The sequence below is a fragment of the Protopterus annectens genome, chromosome 14.part0 (genome assembly GCF_019279795.1).
Source record: "Protopterus annectens isolate FY-2018-M chromosome 14.part0, PAN1.0, whole genome shotgun sequence".
NCBI classification, from domain to species: domain Eukaryota; kingdom Metazoa; phylum Chordata; order Ceratodontiformes; family Protopteridae; genus Protopterus; species Protopterus annectens.
Genome location: NC_056748.1, coordinates 1,126,472,094 through 1,126,494,232, shown reverse-complemented (window position 1 = coordinate 1,126,494,232; position 22,139 = coordinate 1,126,472,094). Strand labels below are relative to the sequence as shown.

Here is a 22,139-nt window from a genome sequence, read left to right as displayed (position 1 = left end):
TAATTTATCATCTTACATTTTAAACTTAAATGAATTAGAAGTGCTGAATAAGGGATTAACCTTTATTCCGAGTAAGAGTGGATGCTATGATGAAATGTTGACAGACATAATGTTATACTGTAGGAATGTGGCACTGAAATTAATGTATGGTAATAACAATGAAAATGGTCACTCACTTAGGAAACCAAGTGGCTTTGTTCCTCAATTAACACCAAGTTTGAACTTATTCATTAGTGCTTGTGAGAATGATTTGATAGATTATTATAAAGAAGCAGATTTTAACAAATACTATAATTTATCTTTTGAACAAAGGATAGCATTGAAAGGCCTTATTGCCAACAAAGACATTATAATAAAAAATGCGGATAAGGGAGGAGCAATTGTCTTAATGGACACAACATGGTATAACACTAAATTAAATGAATTATTACAGGATAGTAACACATACATACTTATAAACCCTTTAACTGTTAAAACTATTATAGATAGAGTAACTACTCATTTGAATGCACTTTTATATGACATGAAAATATCTGAAGAAACATATCAGTTTCTCAGAATAGAGAAACCGGTCACTCCCATCTTCAAAGCATTACCGAAGATACATAAATCCATCCGAGACCCACCCCTTCGACCGATAGTATCTGGGAGGGGGTGGGTCACTGAGAATGTATCCATATGGGTTGAACATACACTAAAACCCTACTTAGATAAGATGGACATTGTCTTGAAAGACACTGCACATTTTTTGAGGCTTTTAGGTGAAATGAACAAATCACACAATAAGAACTTATTAATGGCTACTATGGATATTCAAAGCCTGTTCACTGTCATTGACAATAAATTTGGTATTGATAGTGTAGCAAAGCTTCTTAATGACTTAGATGTAGGTGAAGAGAAAATTTCACTCATTAAGTCGATGTTAAGTCTCGTTTTAGAAAACAATGTTTTTCTGGGAGGCAATTGCATATACAGACAAGCGCAGGGGGTAGCTATGGGAACCCCCTGCGCTAATACATATGCAAATTTGGTTCTCTCAATGGGAGAGAACATATGTTGTCAATAACGATATCTGGAGACATTGTTTAAAGTTATATCTACGTTTTGTAGATGATATTTTCCTTTTGTGGGATGGGACGGAGCAAGAGTTAGGGGAATTTACCAACTACCTACATACAACCACCACTTTTTTCAGGTTTTCTGTTAACCAGTCATACAGCTCCATAGATTTTTTAGATGTATGCATAGAACAGGATACAGGAGGTTTCAGATCAAAGCTGCATAAGAAAGATTGTTGGAAGAATTCCTTTTTAATGTTCGATAGTATGCATCCTAGGCATACTTATCGAAATATAGTACAGGGACAGGTGAGCAGGGTTTCCAGGCTATGCCTCTTAGACTCAGACTTTGAAGCTGAAACGGAGAAACTTAAAGAGAACTTTCAAGATAGAGGTTACAAGCAGAGTATGATAAACAAAGCTGTGGAAAAAGGTAGATCCAAGCAATCTAATGACTACAAGCCATGGATATCACGTACTACTGATAGGAATGAGCCAAAAACGAACAATGAAAGATCACAGAAAGGTCTACAGCTAATGCTTAACTATAGTAGTAATACTAGTGATATCTGCAATATAGTGAGAAAAAATTGGAACATCTTGACTAGTGATAACAGTTTGGAAGGTGTAGTAGACCCAAAACCCTTTTTTAGATATAGGAGGAATAAGAATCTTAAGGATCTACTTTGCAGGGAACCATCTATAGGCATTACACAATATGCCCTTCCATACTCCATAGGAACGAACATTTGTGGTATGTGTAAAGCATGCCCTTTCATCAACAAAGAGATTGAATTTACACATCCCATTACTAGTAAAGTATTTCACTTTAAAGGAAGAGCTACATGCCGTACAACCAACATTGTTTACTTAGCGGAGTGCTGTCAATGCCAATGTTTTTATGTTGGCAAGACTAACAGCATGCTCAAGGTTAGAATTCTTCAACATCTTTCCAGTATTAGGAATAAAGATGAAAGAAATGCATTATGTAGACATGTTGCTTTATTTCCTACACACACATTTAAATTTAGGGCTATTGCAAATGTTAGACCTAGCATTAGGGGGGGTGACATTATGCTTCAAACTGAGTTAATTGAAACTACTTGGATTGTTAACTTGATGGCCAATAGGAAGCCTGGATTGAATGAGGTTGTACCAATTAAGCCTATATTAAAAAGTAGGCGTGTATTTCATTGAATGTGATTGGATTTCTGTATGTATAAAAGCAAATACCATCATTTCTTTTATTTATCTGAAGAAGGGTCATCCCGAAAGCGCTTATCCTGTGATTTTAAGAATAAAGTTTTTAAAACGCTGCCAGCAGTGTTCAACCTTGTTTTTTCCACACATATATACCTACTAGCAGTGACAGTTTGGTGTCTGCGCTCACAGACTTGAAATTATTTTCTAGAAATGCTAACCTGAGACTTTTGTTTGGTGATTCTGCTACTGTTGTAGGGCAGTGTAAACGACGTAGTACTTTTGTACCAGTTAGTGTACTTATCGTGAAGGCATTTCATGACATTTGTGAATCCCAAATTAGAACTTTATACTCTAATAATGTGAAGAAAAGGACTTATAATTTGACTTTCAATGAATATAAAGCGCTAAAGAGTTTACAATCATGTGATGATGTTATTATTAAGCAAGCAGACAAGGGTGGTGTGGTTGTTTTGATGGACCGAAATGATTATATGTCAGCAGTGTCTGTATTACTTGAAGACAGCACAGCATTTAAGACCATTACAACCTTAGAGGTCAGAAAGTGTATTACCTATGTGAATATGGTCATTTATGAATTACAGCTGAATGGTGACATTAGTCTAGATCTGTTTCATTATTTCACTGTTCCATGCCCTGTCATTCCACATCTATACGGTATCCCTAAAATTCATAAATCTATGGTGAATCCACCGATGAGACCTATTGTGTCAGGTGGCGGTTGGATAACCGAACCAATTTCTTTATATTTACAAAGACAGTTACAACCTTACTTGCCTCATTGTGATACTATTTTACGGGATACATCAGATTTATTGTGTAAGCTGCAGTTATGGCACAATAGTATTAATGATGCATTATATAAGTGTAAATATTATTTTGTAACACTAGATATTACCTCCCTCTTTACTGTCATTCCAAATGACATTGGGCTTGAATTGTTGAGAGAATTTTTAGTCTCACAACCTAGTCCAAATATCAGACACATAGAAAATATTTGCTGTCTTATGGATGTAATATTGAAAAATAATATATTTTTGTTTAATGACACTCTGTTCCTTCAGCTTACTGGGGTAGCTATGGGTACCTCGGTAGCCAACACATATGCCAACTTGGTCCTTTACCAATGGGAAAAGAATCATATATATAATGAAAGTAATCCTTTTGTTGATAAAATTTGCTTTTTCCAACGTTTTGTGGATGATTGCTTTATGATATGGGGTGGTACATTGGATGAGTTAAATGAATTTTTGACTTTTTTGAATTCAACTACGAGTTTTTTAAAATTTAAAATGGAAACATCTGATAACACTATAGTTTTTTTAGACGTTAGGTTACAGATGCATGAAGGCGTTCTACATACTAGTTTACATAGGAAAGATGTTTATTCTGGTAGATATACCCATTTTGGTAGCATGCATGCACCGCATATATTTAAAGGCATTGTTAAGTCTCAGTTTAGTAGAGTAAGCAGGTTAAACACTGATGACACTGTTTTCTCCTGGCAATTGGAGGATATGATAAAAGATTTTATATCTAGTGGATATGATGAGCATCTTCTATCTGGTTTGAAACATAATGTGATGATAGAGAGACATGCTTGAAACCGACATTTTTAGAAGGCTTGGCTGGTACAAGTAATGACTATGTAAGGAATAAATCTGAGACAGCCATTAGATATGTTACTTCATTTAATGTAAAGTCAGGTTTTATCAAACAAATTATATTTAATAATTGGGCCATCCTTATGGCCTCTGATGAGTTGAAGGCTATCTTGGGTGATAAACCACGCTTTGCATATAGAAATATGAAGACACTTAAGAGCATGTTATGTTACAAGGATTTTAGTAGATCCATGCAGGTACCCTTTTCAGTGAACTATGGCACTTTTAAGTGTTTTAATTGTATGTGTTGTGCTGATATTCTTAGTAATGATAGTGACACTTTTATACATCCCACTCATGGTAATGTTTTTAAGTTTAAAGTATCAGCCACTTGTATTACATCTTCTGTGGTCTATTTGGCTACATGTGTCTCCTGTCCTTCGTTTTACGTGGGTAAGACTACCCGTAAATTGAAGGAGCGTATTACTGAACATAAATTGGAGATTAGGAGATGCTACGATAAGAATGCCTTGTATAAACATATATCTATTTTTGGTAATGAACATAAATTTAAGTTTAGGGTGATTGATATTGTATATCCTACATTAAGGGGTGGTGATATCAATAACCATTTAGAGACTAAGAAATACGAATGGATATTGAGACTTGCTGCTGATTCACCACCAGGTTTGAACAGTATGGTTAGCCTTAAACCAATACTAGTTAAACTACAAAATACCAAATTGTGATGTAATTGTTCATGAATTATGTATGTTATATAGGATAGACTCTTATGCTCTAAAGTTTTATAATATGTTTACATTCTGTTTTATACTCTGTATTTTATTTTGTTTTTGTGGTCACATGATTTCTTTTGGCTGCTGATCATGTGACTGATGACCTGTATTTAAAGTGTGAAATGTTTGATGCGATGTTTTAGTATTGAAGAAGGGTTCTGCCCGAAAGCTTTGCTTTATAAAGTGGTTTTCTCTACCAAGTTTTTGTGTTGTATCAGTTTTGCAGCCCTCCAATATAATGATCAGTTGTTCACCTCTGCTTGCAGAACCTCAGTGTTAAGTCCTTCAACTCCATACCGTCCTCCAGCAGGGTATCAATACAGGGCATCTGAGGAGGAATCAGGTGGGTTCTAAAAATCTCAGAGGGCATGTTAGAGTCAGAAGGGGCCAACTGAGTCTCTGGCCTAGGCCTTTTAAGCTTTTTCTTAAGCAATGGAAGTACGTCCTGGGAAGTGGCTATCTTGGAGTGGACTAAACGTTTGAGATGTTGGGTCGCCAAGAAAGTGCTAAGTTAGGACAAATGGGACTGCATGGGTCTTGGGTACAAAGGATTGGCAGATGAGCAGGCTTTGTAGTCGTGCTCTGTTTCTAAGCAAAAGACACTGGGTATGCAAGTCTAAGGATCTGCCTACTGCACTCTCACTTAAACATAATAGTATTCAGCTAGGAGAGATCAGAAAAAATACTTAAGAAATTTAAAGGAAGGTTCTTGAAAGGGGCACTTATCTGGCTATTTGAAGCAATTATACCAACAACCAAATGACAAATCAGTCCCATGGATATGTGGCCTGCATTTGGGCTGGAGGTGAGACAGTGTCAGGAATTATGCTCATGTCCAAATGTACATTCCTAAATTTGCGAGCTGAGGTCACATGTCAGACGTACCATACTGGGAAGGTAAAGCTTTGGTACCATGGCCAGACATCAGCAGTAATATTACTGTTGCCATATTCCTAACACTTCGGATTTCAATCAGAACATCTCATTTACAAATGTAAGTGCATGTTTTCATACTATGGAATTAAAACAAGTGCAATTCAAAATCACTACCAAAAAGTTTTATACACAAACAGGGAGGAAAAATATCCAAATATTTATGACTGGTGGCACTACCAATTTGGGAATTGGCTCATTAGCAAGGCACAGGATTAAAAGCAGTCCACACATCTAAAGAGTAGGGCAAGTTTCGGGGGGGGGGGGTATCTACTCTGTCCATACATGCACACAATGCTCGATCCTACACTGCGGCCCCCGATCCAAGAGACCATGAAAAGGATATGTACTCTCGCTCTCTTTTGTCTCTCTCCAATCACACCTAAAGTATTCTGCAAAACCAGAATGCATGAAGCCAAAGCCATGCAAAGGCAGGATGCTGCCATGGTAACCCATGGCAGTATTGTGCAAAACCAGAATGCATGAAGCCAAAGCCATGCAAAGGCAAGATGCTGCCATGCCAACCCATTAATGCTCCAACAGCAACTAAATTCAGCATTGACAAAGACAAGTCAACTCTGTCCACGAAAGAAGATGCAGTGCTTTAGTCATATCTAAACACCCTTAAACTAGCTGCTTGGGACTACCATTTTCACAGACAGAAAGAGTACTGAGAAATTCAGGAAAACCAATGATGGAAAAAAAAATATGCTGCTACATGGAAAACTTTCTCTGTGGTATGTAGGTTGATCATAACTATGAATCCATGGCTCTAGCCATAAAGAACTGATTAGTATTTCTGACGAAGACTTGTAAATAGCAAATGTTCTAAAGGGGCACACTAGTGAAGTTTCACTTTTATTTATTGTGCTTTTTGACAGGGTAGGTGGGCTTGTCCCAGAATGCCTTTCAGCCATAACTCGGAGAAGCACAGCCAGTTACAAAGTTAGTATGACTTGCTGCAGAAAGTACAGTAGTTACATCACTAGTTATAGTTACCACATTGCACAGCCAATAAATGTCAGTGTTACAGTACTACACACTGCATAACATTAACTCATTTTCAAATACAATGCTCAGCTTGCAAAAGTGGTAGAATACTGCTTTGTCTTTCTGCCAGTATAACTTCTAGGAACACAGAACCAAGTGTTAAAAGAAAAATTATATAAACTGTCACTAGAATTAAACAAGTAGGATGAAAAATAGGAGGGAGTGCGGGAAAAGAAAAGTCTGAGTGCAGTGGTTTTGTAAGTACAGATTTAAATATGCCTATTCCAGCATCAGTATTCAGGCAAATTACACAACTTGCTAGTTGGAGATTTTTTGAAGAATGAGTAGAAGCTGTTGCCTAAGAAACAGAAGCATTTGTAGGAGTCCTTTACTTGTTCATAAAGTTTTGTTTGGAATGCTTTATAGCCTGTAAATGGTCTAATTTTCTGAGGGGAACAATGTTGATAAAGCTGGGTATCTAACTCGAGTTATTGCACTACTTCCTTTGCTTCAAAGAGAGAAGCAGGAGTGCATTTTGTAGTTTGGCAGCAAGTAGAGCATTTACTTAACTCTTCTCTTCAAGAAACTGCATTTCCAAACCAAGCAATGTAAATTGAGGCAGGGTGTAATTTCTCATGCTTCTGAACTATGGTGACTCAGGATTATAAACAATTAAATAGCTAGCTATACCCAAGCACATTAAGGACAGTCCCACTTAAACTGTTGTCAAAAGTTATTTATACAACAATTAGAACAATCTGGCTCAGATATGTGGTACTCAGAAGCCCACCACTGTATCCCTGACATGTACTCATTCAACTAGGATTACTAATCTTCAGTTCATGCAGCACACCATGGCTGCTGTACATACAAGTGAACTACATAATGTGCAAGACCTCTTGGCTCATCATCTCATGTATTTTATTTAATTTAGAGTTAAATCTTCAGTATTTTCCTTCCTTAAGCCAGTATCTCAAAATTAAGGGTCAAGATTCCACAACTTCAGCCATACTACATAACTGGTTTCAGATGCAGGCTGTATCACTGCAGGCAGTGAAGAATCTCCAGGACAACTCTCCTTCTTTGGTGAGAGAGTCTGACTACAAATTACTGTCCATGTTCAGAAGGATGAGAAATAGAGCCCTAGGTAGCAGCACAACCTGAAACACTTTTCATGAGGCTGCGTCTTGGAAGGTATGATACACCGTGCATGTGTAAGGATGGAACTATAAGTCACAGGAAGTACAGGTGTGCCAGAACTCACCATAACAGCAGATGTCTGACTAATCATTGTTGCAAGTATTAACGGATGGGATAGCCTGACAACATACCAAAGCCTCCTCTTGCCCCATACATCCAACATATGACCTCATCCTGAAGGAAATTACTCAAGGACTTTCTTGCCCTAGACCAAGGGGCCTGAAGCAGACATAGGGGCAAGTATTTACTTATGCACACGTCAACAAGGAGGACAGCGGAGGAAAAGATGATAACCCACCTCCACCTAACAAAATACGAAGAAAAAGGAGGGGAGATATAACAATACAAAAGTGGGTAGTCGGACATCAACTGTATCATGTCTTTCCTTAAATCACTGCTGCAGTACTACGAGGGGGTATTTCTAAGGTAGTTGGACATGGACTGCATTGTGTCTCCTTAGATCGCTGCTGCAGTACTACATGAGGGGGTATTTCTAAGGTAGATGGACATCGACTGTATTAGGTCTCTCCTTAGATCACTACTGCAGTACTACATGAGGGGATATTTCTAAACTTGTGTAAGCAGACAGCAATGAGTACGACTGAGCTGAGTTATGGTTCATCAGGCCACGAAGGAAAGACCTAGCTAAAGCTGCTGTAGCCCGAGAAAATACATTAATCTTCTAATATCTTGTGAAGGTATGAATGGAAGACCAAGTTGCTGCTTCAAGTACAGATCTAGAATCTGTACCTTTGAAGAAAGCCCCAGAAGAAGCTTTAACATTGCTTACTATGAAAAGAACAGCAAAAGGATATGGTCTTAAAAATCAAGAAAGAAACAGTTTGCTTGGAAGCAGGATAACTCAAGTCTTTCACCCTGAAAACATGCACCCAGCTCGTCAGGTTCTGATGGGTTTTATCCAAGTAAAATTTAAACTGCCTATGCACACTCAAGAAATGCAAAATCCTCTCTCCATTATTCTGAGAAGGAAATACTCTGACTGAATCTGATTCAGAGAGAGATTACTGACAACCTTAGACAGGAAAGAAGGACTAGTTCTTTAAACAACTAACTCCAGAGCACAAAACCTTTTCACGCAATGACTTAGGCAACAGGAAGTAGAAAGGGCTGTTGACAAATTTTGGGAACCTATGATTGAAAAATAACCAAAGATCCTACAGAAGTATTAGAGATTTGTTTGTGTTTTTTACAATTTCATGAAAACTTGTACAAAGCAGAGGAATGTGGAAACCAAGAAAGTGCAGAAATGTAAATATTTATGGAAAATTTAATTACGTCAAGGCTAGAGGGAAGATATGGCTCAGTAACTAATAGTCAAGATAGGAGGAAATGAGATGAAAAAAACAGTAACGTATAATCTAGATGTTGGGAAGTCTTCAGGAACACATGCTATTCCTATGGAAGTTTCAATCCCAAAAAATGAACTCATGTTGGCACAGACAGAAGTGAAGTAGTCTGTTTTAAAACGTTTACTCCAATAAACAAGCACAACAGGTTTTTGCAAAAGCTTCATCAGGTTTAAACAAAATTCAACATTAATCACATTTAACCATTAATAAAAGTCACATGATATTCAAATACTCAAGTATCATATGTGCTGGACACGTACTCATTTGATGAATATATGTAGTCTTATTAGTAATCTTTCTAAACACACTAGTTTCTAATCTACCATCACTCAAAATTGCTATATTTAACATCTAAAAAATTAATACTAGTGGAGGAATTTAATGTTTTGAATTTCAAAACTGTGTAGTTTTTGCTAAATAATCAACAAAATCATTTATATCTCCACCATTAGTATTCCATAAAATAAAGATATCGTCCACAAATCTTTTATAAAAAAGAAGGCTGCGGTGGTGGTGCTGCGGTAGCTTTGTCGCCTCACAGTAAGACGCTATCCGGTTCGATTCTCAGCTAGAGCATCTTCTGCGTGGAGATATGCGTGAATGGGCGTACCTTCGTTGAAGGTTGTGCGTCAGGGCTGGTAACTCGGCATGTAAAAATCAACTACCAATCATTAGCGGACCGGAGTTCCGCTGTGGCGACCCCTAACCGGGAAAAGCCGAAAGACATAAACAAGGCCATCATAAAATACACTGTCATCATTGAAAACAAAGGTGTCTTCCCCATGCATCTAAGACAAAGTTTGCACAATACCCATGGCCACACCTTTTTCTTGAAAAAAATATTCATCTAGAAAGAGAAATACATTAGCATATAAAATGATCAATAATGGTTCACAATTACTGTTTATGTCACCAGTTGATAAGTGAGAGTACCTATAGAGAAATTCTCTAACAAAATATGCCCATCTCATTGGGTATTACAGTAAAAGCAGTCTCTACATAAAGAGTTACTAACAAATAGGAGCTACACCTAAAAAAAATCAGAATGACATCTGTGGTGGGCCCCTACTCCGGGCCAGCAATCAAGGAGACTCAATCCTCACCACTGACTCTGATGAGGGATAGTCAACTAAGACCAAAGATAGATTCACGCAGTATTTTCAGATGCAGCTCCCTGCACTAAGCACAATGTCCCTTAAGAGCACACAGGGAGCATGCTCCAGACCTGGCGCTGGACTCTCTCTCCAAAGGCCCAAACAAAACTCCACAATGACCACTTTGGAGCTCTGTGTCCCTGTTCCCAGTAGCTGAGACACACACTTGGATATTTAAATTTCACACACACACCCACACTGCCCCCTGGAAAAAGCTGGCACAGATTTACTAGCTATGCCCCTTTCTGTCCAGACTCTGAGGTAAACATGCTGCCACCAGTCAGCTACCCAAAGGCTCTTAACAAAGGGTACCTAATTATATTGTGTGAAATTAATACTAATATAAGTGGTACAGTTTGGCTAAAGCAGCAAGGCTTTCCAGGAAAACCCAGTGTCACTAAAGCAAGCATAAGTACTCTCAAGATGTTAAAGTATTCTCTAAAGGACCAGCCATAATGAAGGGTATTAAAATATTTAAGGATAAATGATAAAACGGAAAACAGAAGAATACTGAATACAATAAACAACAGAGTTTTAACTACAGAGTATAAAAATAATACAGTTGGATAGTTTCTTACAGATGCAGAAAACAATACTAAACTATTCTCACTAAATGTCCCTAATTAAGTAAAGAATTAATGTTCCCTGACTACCTACTAAAGCAAGGCAAGCTGATGTGTGCTGAGTGTCTTACCACTGCAAAAGACAAATTATGTCTCTGTCTGTGTGAGATATATATGCTATTAGAAATTTTTACTGTCAGATTCTGTGCTGTGAGGGTTCCAAAGAAACCAGATGCTGGTTGGAGAATGACATCACCTCTGGTCACTTGATTCTGGTACAATATACACACACAGAACTTGGCTAATATCTGTGGCAGCATCTGAAAGCTGTAACAACTTCAAACTTTCCTCCCTTCCAGGGTTCTCTGATAAAACATACACATTTGATCAGTTACAACAGTATAACATAATACACATGCATACATTCTTTCTGTCAAACAGGACCTATTGTTGATGCATTTTTAACACAAGTGAATTTACAAATACATTTTAACTCAAACACCTGTACAAATCAGTGCAATAGTCAAATTACATAAAATTCTTCACAAAGCAACAGCTAGCTATGCTGGCATATGTACACATGCACTGCCCTAATCTTCCTGGCACAGATGGCACTACCTCACAACATCACACCATCTGTACAGTTGCTGTAAAATGTATTGGCTATCTCTTCTGTAGCTCTCAGGATGGCATAAAAACTGACATAAAACCCCTTTTAATTAAGAGGACATTGGTTGATTAATCCATCCCTTAGTTGAGTCAACTGGTCACATAATGGGCACTTTTTTTATTCCTTGTGTATTTTAGGAAGTCAGTAAATTACTGGTATCACATGATGAGGTACACGAAACAGGTTAATAACTCCAGTGACAACTGTCTACAAGTGCAGACTACAAAGTTCATTACCCACTTTTCTTAAGCATAGGTAAATGGATGTACAAGTGTCATCATCAGAAAGCATATCAAATATAATGTTCAAAGAAAAAAAAAAGGGAGTTATGTACTTAACATAATTTGGCATCTGTGCTATCCAATGTCATTATTCATCATGAATGGGTCTTGAATCCCATCTCAGATCTGAGATGGCAACTGTCAGACAGATCCAGAGCTCAAGCTCCTCCCCTTGTCATGATCCCTTGCTACCTTCCAACCCTCAGATAGAGTTTACTAACTAGTGGAAACATAGAACTGTGTAAAAGAAGAAACATTCCACCAACACCAGCCATTCCAGCCTCGCCAGAACCTCCAGAAGAAAGGGGAAGGAGGGCGGGAATGTAATGAATGAGGACAATGGATAGCACAGATGCCAAGTTATTATAAGTCTATATCTCTCTATCTGATGCTATCTGTGTCATCATTCATCATGAATGGGTCAGAGTCCCCAGTTGCTACATACCCTGGGGGTGCCCTAATGGATGGATATGCCAGAGTACGGTGGAACCAAAGGAAGCCCTGTTCCTAGACACAAAGTCCAATTTGTAGTGTGAAATGAGTGTGTGTGGATTAGACCAAGTCGCAGCAGCACAAATCACATCCAGAGAAATTCTAGCCAAGAGGGCTGAAGACTAGCAACAAACCTAGTACAATGGGCCTTAAACAGTCTGGATAATTTCAAATGCTTACTATCATAATTAAAGGAATTATAACTAGCAATCCACCTGGAAATAGTCACTATGGAAACCATTTGGCCCTTTCTATTTTGAGAAAAGGCCAGAGAGAGAGAGATGGTCCGACTCAGTTTTTTTCTTTTTTAGATAAAAATGCAATTGTCTGTGGACATCTAAATGTAAGATGTATCCTTCTTTATTAGAGTAATTAGGGAAGAAGACCAGTAGTTGAATCGATTGATGGAGGTTAGCCTTCAAAGCCACTTGGGAAGAAAGGAAGGATGTGTTCTAAGGGGCATCTTGTCCTTATACAAGATCATGAACAGAGGCTAAATGCTAAGAGCTTCAAGTTCTGAGACTCTTTTACTAGAGGTAATGGCCACTAAAAAGGCCGAGTTCCAAGTAAGAAATTTAATGTCACTAGAAGCAGCCTGTTCGAAGGGTTTTTGGATCATGGATTGCAGCACCAATGTCAAACCCCAAGGCGAGGATGGAGCTTTAACAGGAGGTCTAAGGAGAAAAACTTCTTTCTGAAAGGCCTTGCACAGCTTAGAAGAAAACTTAGGCTCCACATTCAGATAGAAATTAGAGATGGCTGCTAACTGGAGCTTACTGGTAGAAAAACACCACATCCTGAAAAGGGGAAGATAAGAGTAAAATATCAGGAAACAGGGGCCGAAAAAGGATCCAGATTACGTTTGTCTAGCCCAAATAGAAAACCTTTTCTATTTGCTAGAATAGACCTTCTTTGTAGATGGCTTTTGAGAAGCCAAGATAATGTTCTTCACTGAGGAAGGAAACCTGGACTGGGAAAGGATTACTGGAACTGGAGAAACCATGTGGTTAGACAATGGGTCTGGAGATCAAAAGTGGAAGCTCCCAGGGATGGGAAATGAGATCCAGAATGGGATCCAGTATCCAAGACGGATACCTCAGATGAGACCTTAGGAAGGAGAACCACACCTGGTGAAGCCAGAAAGAGGCAATGGGGATGAGAGGCGTCTTCAGGCATTCAGCTTTCTGCAAGACTTTGGCTATTAGGGGAGTAGGAGGATAAGCATAGAGGAGACCCGGAAGCCAATCCTGAATCAGAGCACCCCTGGGTGACTCCCCTGATGGAGGAATGAGGGCAAAGCAACTGCTGCATTTGTGGTTGGCTGGAGAAGCAAAAAGATTGCAGCATGGTTGACCCCAATAGCTGAATACTTGTCTTGCCACTGTCTGACTCCAAGACCACTAATGAGGACTTAGGACAGACCTGCTGAGTTTGTCAGCCAGCATGCTGGAACTCCTGAGAATGAGTTGCAAAAAGAAAGCACCTGGAAGACATTGTCCATTCCCACACTCTCAGGGCCTCCCTGCACACAGGATAAGATCATGTTCTCCCTTGCTTGTTACTGTACCAGACGACTGCCATGTTGTCCATTTCAATTGCTATGGTCCCCAGAGTCCATTGGAAAACTTGCATGCGATACCTGGTGAGAGACACCAACTGGATGGCTGCTGCCATCGAGCCTAATTCTTGGAGAATCAAGTGAACCAATGGACGTTCTAGCTCCAGGAAAAGAGAGACCTGATCGCAAATTAGTTGGACCCTGCGGCAATGCAGTGCTGCAGCCTCTGATACTGTGCTCAGCTGAACCCCAATGAAGTTCAGGGTTTTGGCATGGAATAAGATGGGACTTGGGAAGATTGGCTGTGATAGAAAAACTGAGGACATATCTGGTGGCCAAAGAGAAATGCCTCGTGGAAGCCATGAGCAGCCAATTGTCCAGGTACAGAAAGACCTGGAAAACCTGCAGTCAGAGATGAGCTGTGGTGAGTCCAAAGGGCAGGGCTCTGAAAGTACAGTTGTGTGCACTTACCATAAATGTAGATGTTTGCGTGTATTCACTGTTGCAGTCATCACATTTGGGTTATCCCTGCCAGGATAGCTCTCAGTCAGCCCAAATACCAGATGCTTAGTATTTCTGCGTCGATTGCTGTCACTCCAGGACTGACGTCAGGTCGTCAGTGGTATAAAAACAGGCAGCCAATGGCATTACATCAGTTTTTATTGCCCTGTCAGGAGCCCCCAATAGGGAGCTAGGTTATGGTGGAAGAACACCACCAGTAGAAAGTAAACACCAAAAATTCCTTGTAAGGAGAGAGAAAGAACGAGAGACGACAAGGGGGATGGAGGGAGGGAAACCAGGACTACAACACTGAATACACTCGAACATCTACACTTATGGTAAGTGTAAACAACTGTACTATGTTCTTCGTGTTTCACTGTTGCAGTCATCACATTTGGGTTGATTCCCAAAGCTGAAGAAAATGGTGGAGGCAGTCAAGACAACTGGGGGCTGGCTAGGATGCCATGCAAGACTGCAGTGGCAAAGCCTGCCCTGGATTTGGAGAAGATAGGCAGGTGGTAATGCTTGGTGAAGGTATGAACAGATGTCCATGTTGCAGCCTCCAGGATGTCCCTGGTGGGGACCACTGAGGAAAGCTACTGAGATGGAGGTTGCTCGGATGGAATGTATCCTGACCCTCTTGGGAGAGGTTTTCCATGCTGTTTGTAACAGAAATGGATGCAGTGTGCTATCCATCTGGAAAATGTTTGTTTGGATATGGCCTTGCCCTCTGCTCCTGCAGTGAAGCTGACTAGCAATTGATCAGTTTTTCTAAAAGATTTAGTCCTGTCTAGGTAGAATCTGAGCTGTCTGGGCATGTCTAGAGTGTGCAGAATCCTTTCACCCCTGTTTTGTGGGTTAGGGAAAAAGGTGGGCAAATTAATAAATTGGTTGAGAGCCACACTGGACACCACTTTTGGCATGAAGGATGGATTAGTCCTGAGGGAGACCCTGTCAGCATGGAAAATGATGAATGGCTTTACAGCCATAAGTGCTTGTAGCTCTGATACCCTTCTAGGTGAAGTAATGGCCAGAAGCAAGGCTGTCTTCCAAGAGAGAAATTTTAACTCTGCTGAAGCTGCAGGTTCAAAAGGGGGGGGCACGGTGAGCTTTTCTAACACAAAGTTTAGGTCCCAAGCTGGGGTAGGAGCTTTTCTGGGTGGCGTCAAGTTGTTAGAGCCTCTTAGGAACTGTTTGAGGAGAAGGTGCGAGAAAAGAGGTGGCGCTGTACTGAAATAAGCAGAGATGGCAGAAGCATGAATTTTAACAGAAGAGAAGGATAGACCCTGTGTAGTAGGTCTGCCAGGTAATCCAAGATGACAGGTTGGGAGGGCTGTGCCGTTCCGGCTCCCTTAGTCTGGATCCAGGTGCAAAACCTTTTCTACATGTCAGCATAAGACTTTCTAGTGCAGGGGCGTCTGGCCTCACATATAACATCTTGAACTTGTTTGCTTAGACTGGCAGCTTGAGGAGAGGTCAGGGAATAAGCCAGGCTGCCAGACTGAGGGGTCTGCAATTGGGGATGCATGAATTCTCCATTCCTCTGGATCAGGAGTGTTGGGATCTGAGGTAAGTGCCATGGTGGCAGGGGTGACAGGCTGCGCAGCAGTGGGTACCAGTGCTGGCATGGCCAGTCTGGGGCAATCAGGACTGTCCTCGGCTTTTCCTCCCTTATTTTAAGCAGTACCCTTGAAATGAGTGGTAAAGGGGGAAATGCATAGACCAAGAGGTTTACCCACTGGAAGGATAGAGCATCCACTTTCCAGGCCTTGCTGTGAGGTTCCCTGGTGCAGAGTTTGCTGAGCTGATGACTGGAGTGGGAGGCAAAGAGGTCTACCTTCGGGGTTCCCCATTTCTGGGTTATAAGAGTGAAGGTTCTTTGGTTTAGTTGCCACTCGTGTAGGTCTAGCAGGTTTCTGCTTAAGTTGTCTGCCAGAGAGTTTAGAGAGCCTGGCAGTAATTGTGCTAACAGTTGTAGTTGCATGGCTGAGGTAGTGTGCCAAAGGGTCATGCCGAGCCTGCACAGGGAATAAGAGTGGGTCCATCCCTGCTTGTTGATGTACCACATCACCGTGATGTTGTCTGTTTTGATCAGTTGAGGCCCCAGGGAGAGTAGGGGTCTGAAAGCTGTCAGGGCGTGCTGAACAGCTAACATCTCTTTTTGGTTGATGTGCAGATGTATTTGATTTGGGCTCCACTGGCCCTGAATGCACCTTCTGTTCAGGTGTGCACCCCAGGCATAGTCTGATGAGACTGTGGTGAGGGTCTGGGCGGCGTGGGGTTGAGAGAAGGGAAGTCCCTTGTTGGGGGAGCATGCTGCTGCCCACCAAAGGAAATCTTTCCTTAGACAAGGTATCATTGGTATAAGAGTTTCCAGGTATTGAGAGTGCTGACACCGAAGACTTTTTAGGTAACATTGTAGTTTCCTTATATACAGTCTGGCATATGGAATGAGTAGAATGCAAGAAGCCATGATCCCAGAGCTTGCAGGATTTTCATTGCGGATAACTGGGCTCTGGTGGCTAGCTGAGAGAAGTAGGCTGTCAGGTAGGTTTGTTTTGTATTTCTGGTGTAAGGAATGCCATCTGGAGGGTGAGCATTTTTAACTTTGGTATTACCAAAAAGGTGTTTAGAATGGATAGATCGAGGATGGGGTACCATGGGTACCAGGAAGAGTCTGGAGTAGAAATCTTGGCCTATCTGTTCTGCAGGAACATGCTCTACTGCCCTCATAGAGAGAAGGGAAAGGCCTTTTTTTTGTTTGACCTCTGCCCACTGGTTTGGGGAAAGATCTGAGAACCCTTTTGGGATTGGCAGAATGTAGAAATAAAATTTGTATCCCTGGGACACTATGTTGAGGACCCAGTGGTCATTGGTGATGGCAGCCCAGTTGCTTGCATGGAAGGAGAGTTTTCCTCCTAGGGGCACATAGCAGGTGGGCAGAGGTAAGGGGAAGTGTAAAGTCATTTGGAGCTCTTACCATAAGGGGGTGGTTTTGCACTCCCCAACTCCACTGCTTAGCTCTCTGCATTCCCTGGGGCTGTTGTCTGAGGGGCCTGCTTCCCCTGAGTCTGGGCTGAGCTGATGTGGGGGGGGGGGCAGGAAAGGACCAGTGCTTGGAGGAGCAATGCCTACTGAGCCTCGGTGGCTGGACCTGTAAGAAGTCTAACTGTCTGCATACATTTAGCTTTTTCTTCCATCTTTTTTAAGACCTGTTCAGCCTTGGTGCCAAATAAGTTGTCTTTGTGCAAGAGTGCGCCCAATAATTTGGATTTGACATGGTCTGGCAAAGTCTGTTCCTTAAACCAAGCATGCCATCAAAGTACCGAACCAGTGACTGCTGCCCTGCAAGATGCTTCTAGGGCATCAAAACCACACTGTAAGGTGTGTTTACTTACCTGACTTGCAGAATGCATTAACTCTTGTAACTCTATTTTCTGCACAAGTAGGGAAAGAAGATATTTTTTGTTTAAGGAGTTCCACGGTATGTTGCTGATATTTCAGCACATGGAACTGACGATTTAATGCTCTAATAGCAAGAGTAGCACAGGTGTAGACTTTTTACCCCATCTGTCTAGTGCTCGGGAATCCTTATCTAAGGGGGGGATGCTTAGCTGAAGTCGCTGTGATTCCTTTAGGTCCTTGAGAGATGACCTCAGGGTCAGCAGTAGGAGTTTTGAAAAGAAATTTGAGAGAGTCAGGGACTCTAATACCTGTCAGATTTCCTGGGAGCAGGAGGGAGGGTGTCAGGGGTCAGACTGGATTCCATAAAAACATCATTCACAACATCCAGGACAGGAGGAATGGCCAGAAGTCTGTGCTGTGCAAGATTTAACAATTCCCAGTGTCTCTTTTTTGACTGAAGATCATCCTGACATACCCATTGGAAATGCTCCCTTAAAGTATGTAGGGTTTCACCAAAGGAAAAGTCCTCAGGTAGAAAGGCTGAAGGGATGGATTCCTCTGCATCAGAATCCTCATAAGCAGAAAGGGGTTGCGTATCTTCATATTCAGATGAGTCAGAGTCATAGGACTCCTGTTCAGATAAAACTACTGGAGACAAGTCTCTTTCTCTTGGAAGGGGTAGCTTGGCTTCCGCTGATGAGCATTATAAGGTCTTCCACCATTTTAAGCATATGAGACTAAGGCAAGGAAGCGGGCGCCTGAGCTTGGGTCGTCATTTTTTTGGGTGTGGTGTATACCCTGGGCCCTAGAAACTCAGTAGTTTTAGAAAGAACTGTAGACGCAAGTCATCGGTCTGTGTCAAGTATCGGTAGTGCAAAGTACTTCCTTGGAAGCTGGTGCCTGCTCAGCGGCTCTGGACACATCCAAGGTAGAGACATCCACAGGATCCTTTGTTGAAGAGTCTCGCTGCATACCGGACTCCGAAAGGGTCTCGGTAGTGGCCTGCAAATCCACAGAAGCGGGCATCATGGGCTGCGAAAGCACCTCACTGAGGACCGGAGAACTGGTGACTAGCTTAACGGAAGCATCGTCGTCCATTTTGGCCCTGTGCAGTCTGTCTCTGTCTTTATCATTATGTTTTTTCGGAAGATCAGTTGTTGGACGGTTTACCAAAGCCATATAGGAACTTGACGACTGAGAGCGAAAACATCTAGCTACAATAAGGGCCCAACGACATATAATTCTGGCGTTGAACAAAGCACAGAAGCGACAGGGGGGAAACGTCGTGGTCTGGGGCTAAACAAGTAACGCAGTAAGAATGAAAGTCTCGGTGTGGTATTTGCTTTCCACAGGTGAGACAATTGTTAACTTTTTATGACATCGGTTAGAGCAAGAAAAAAGGATCCCCAACGGGATACTTAGCTTTAGAAGACTTCAACTTCAATTCGGAAACGAAAACTCAGGTAGCAGCTGACCAGCACTCGTGCAAACTGCTTCAGGCTCCTCGGCAAGAAAGATTGGGGTAATGGTGTCGGCTGTCTGTTTTTATACCACTGATGACCTGACATCAGTCCAGGAGCAACAGCAACTGCCGCAGAAATATTAAGCCTCTGGTATTCGGGCCGACTGAGGGCTACCCTGGCAGGGATAACCCAAATGTGATGATTGCAACAGTGAAACACGAAGAAAGTACAGTTGTGTACACTTACCATAAATGTAGATGTTCCAAGTGTATTCACCGTTGCAGTCATCACACTTGGGTTATCTGCCTGCAGGTAGCCCTCAGTCGGCCCGAATACCAGAGTCTTAGTATTTCTGCATTGGATGCTGTCGCTTCTTCCATGATGTCAGGTCGTCAGGGGTATAAAAACAGGCAGCCGACGCCATAACATCAGTTTTTCTTGCCCCAAATGTCAGGATCCCCAAAACAGGGAGCTAGAATATTGTGGGGAACAGCACCAGTAAAAAGTAAATACCAATGCCACTAGTAATAGCCATAGAGAGGAAAGGTAGATAGACAGAGAAAGTCTGGGGGCTGGAGGGAGGGAAAAGTACAGTTTTGTACCTACCATAAATGTAGATGTTCGAGTGTATACACTGCTGCAGTCATTACACTTGGGTTATCCTGCCGTCAGGCGGTTCTCCCCAGTCGGCCTGAGTTCCAAAGTCTTGGTTTGGCGTCGGTTGCTGTCACCTCCTCCCTGACGTCAGTGCGACAGGGGTATACAAGATGTAGCCGACACCATTTTCTTCAGTTTTTCTTGCCCCAGATGCCAGGTGCCCCTAAATAGGTAGGCAATTCCAATTGCTAATAAAACATACATAAGAAAAGCAAAAAACAACTTACAGCTACCAGCAAATACTCCCCATAGGTAGTAAGGGTAGAAGACATAGGTACGTACCAGCCAGTAAGAGGGGAAGGAGGGAGGGTAACCTGGACTGCAGCAGTGTATACACTCGAACATCTACATTTATGGTAGGTACAAAACTGTACTATGTTCATCGTGTTACACTGCTGCAGTCATTACACTTGAGTAGAATCTCAAAAGGAAGGGTGGCTGGTTCTATAAGGCATTAGGGGTGGCTATAAAGCCCTGCAGCACTGCAGTGGCGAAGCCAGCTCTGGATGTAGAGTATAGAAGCAGATGGTAATGCTTGGTGAAGGTATGTACAGAACTCCAAGTTGCTGCTTCCAAAATATCCTTGGTAGGTACTCCCCCGAGGTAGGCAGTTGAAGTGGCTGTTGCCCTGGTGGAGTGAGATCTAATGCTGCTAGGAACAGGTTTTTTATGGTATGTGTAGCAGAAACGTATACAATGTCCTAGCCATTTTGAAATAGTCTGTTTTGAAATGGCTTTTCCCTGTCCTCCTGCAGCATATGCTACTAATTGCTCAGATTTTCTGAAAGCTTTGGTTTTGTCCAAGTAGAAGCGTAACTGCCTGTGAATGTCCAAAGAGTGCAGTAGTCTCTCCCCTTTATTCTGTGGTTTAGGATAAAAAGTTGGCAGGTGAATAGTTTGGTTTAGAGCCACACTGGATACCACCTTTGGCATAAAAGTAGGGTTAGTTCTTAAAGACACCCTGTCCTGGTGGAAAATGAGGAAAGGTTCCACTGTCATTAGTGCCTGTAATTCTGAAACTCTTCGTGCTGATGTTATTGCCAGGAGCAGAGCAGTTTTCCAGGAGATATATTTTAATTCTGCTGTGCTGGCTGGCTCAAAAGGAGGTAAAGTTAGCTTCTCCAAAACAAAGTTGAGGTCCCAAGTTGGAGTAGGTGCTCTACGGGGCAGTCTTATGTTTTTAGCCCCTCTGAAGTACTGTTTTAACAGAGGATTAGAGAAAATTGGTGGATCCGTGTTGTAATGAGCAGAGATGGCAGAGGTGTAGATCTTGATGGATGAGAAGGAGAGTCCTTTGTCCAGCATCTCAGTTAAGTATTGTAGTATCTGAGGAATGTTTGGGACAAGAGGGTCAAGGCTGTGAGCTTGGTTCCAGGCACAGAATCTCTTCCATTTATCCGAATAGGCTTTCCTGGTACTAGGCCTTCTGGCCTCCAGAATGACATCCATAACACCTTTGGAGAGAGGCATTGCTTGCTTGACTAAGGAATCTTCCATGCAGCTAGGATTAAGGTCTTTAAGCTGGCTGTGTAGTATTTGTTTGTTGTGCTGAGTCAGCAGATGTGGAATTTGAGGCAAAATCCAGGGTGATTCTTGGGCTAAAGCTCCTTAAGATTGGGTACCAGTGCTGGCGTGGCCAGTCTGGTGCAATCAGGATCATCTTTGGCTCTTCCTGCCTGGCTTTTATGAGTACCTTTGGCAGGAGAGGTAGTGGTGGGAAAGCGTATACTTGTAGGTTCTCCCAGCTGAATGAGAGGACATCCACTTTCCATGCTTGTGGATGGTAACTCCTTGTGCAGAATTTTTGTAGCTGGCAGTTTGTTGGGGATGCAAACAGATCTATGTCCGGGCTCCACCATTTCTGCGTTATCATTCTGAATATTTGTGGATTCAACTCCCATTCGTGGGGATCCATGATGTTTCTGCTTAAGTCGTCTGCCAGTGTGTTTTTGTCTCCTGGCAGGAATTGTGCTTGCAGATGAACTTGAAGGTTTATAGCTGTGTTCCACAAGGTCATAGCTTGTCTGCATAGGGGGTAGGAGTGAGTGGCCCCTTGCTTGTTTATGTACCACATAACTGTGGTGTTGTCTGTCTTTAGTAGTAGTTGTCCTGGATGCAGCAGGTCCTTGAAAGCTATAAGCGCATTTTGTACAGCTAGCATCTCTTTTTGATTGATGTGAAGATGCCTTTGTTCTGCAGGCCACGTACCCTGAATACATTTG

The 22,139-nt window shown here is 41.7% G+C and overlaps 1 protein-coding gene across 1 annotated transcript in view; it reads right to left on the bottom strand.

Annotated features, from left to right (window-relative positions):
- The window catches only part of VCL (vinculin), a 1,795,541-nt gene that overhangs the window by 659,219 nt on the left and 1,114,183 nt on the right, over positions 1 to 22,139 (bottom strand). The window lies entirely within an intron of this gene.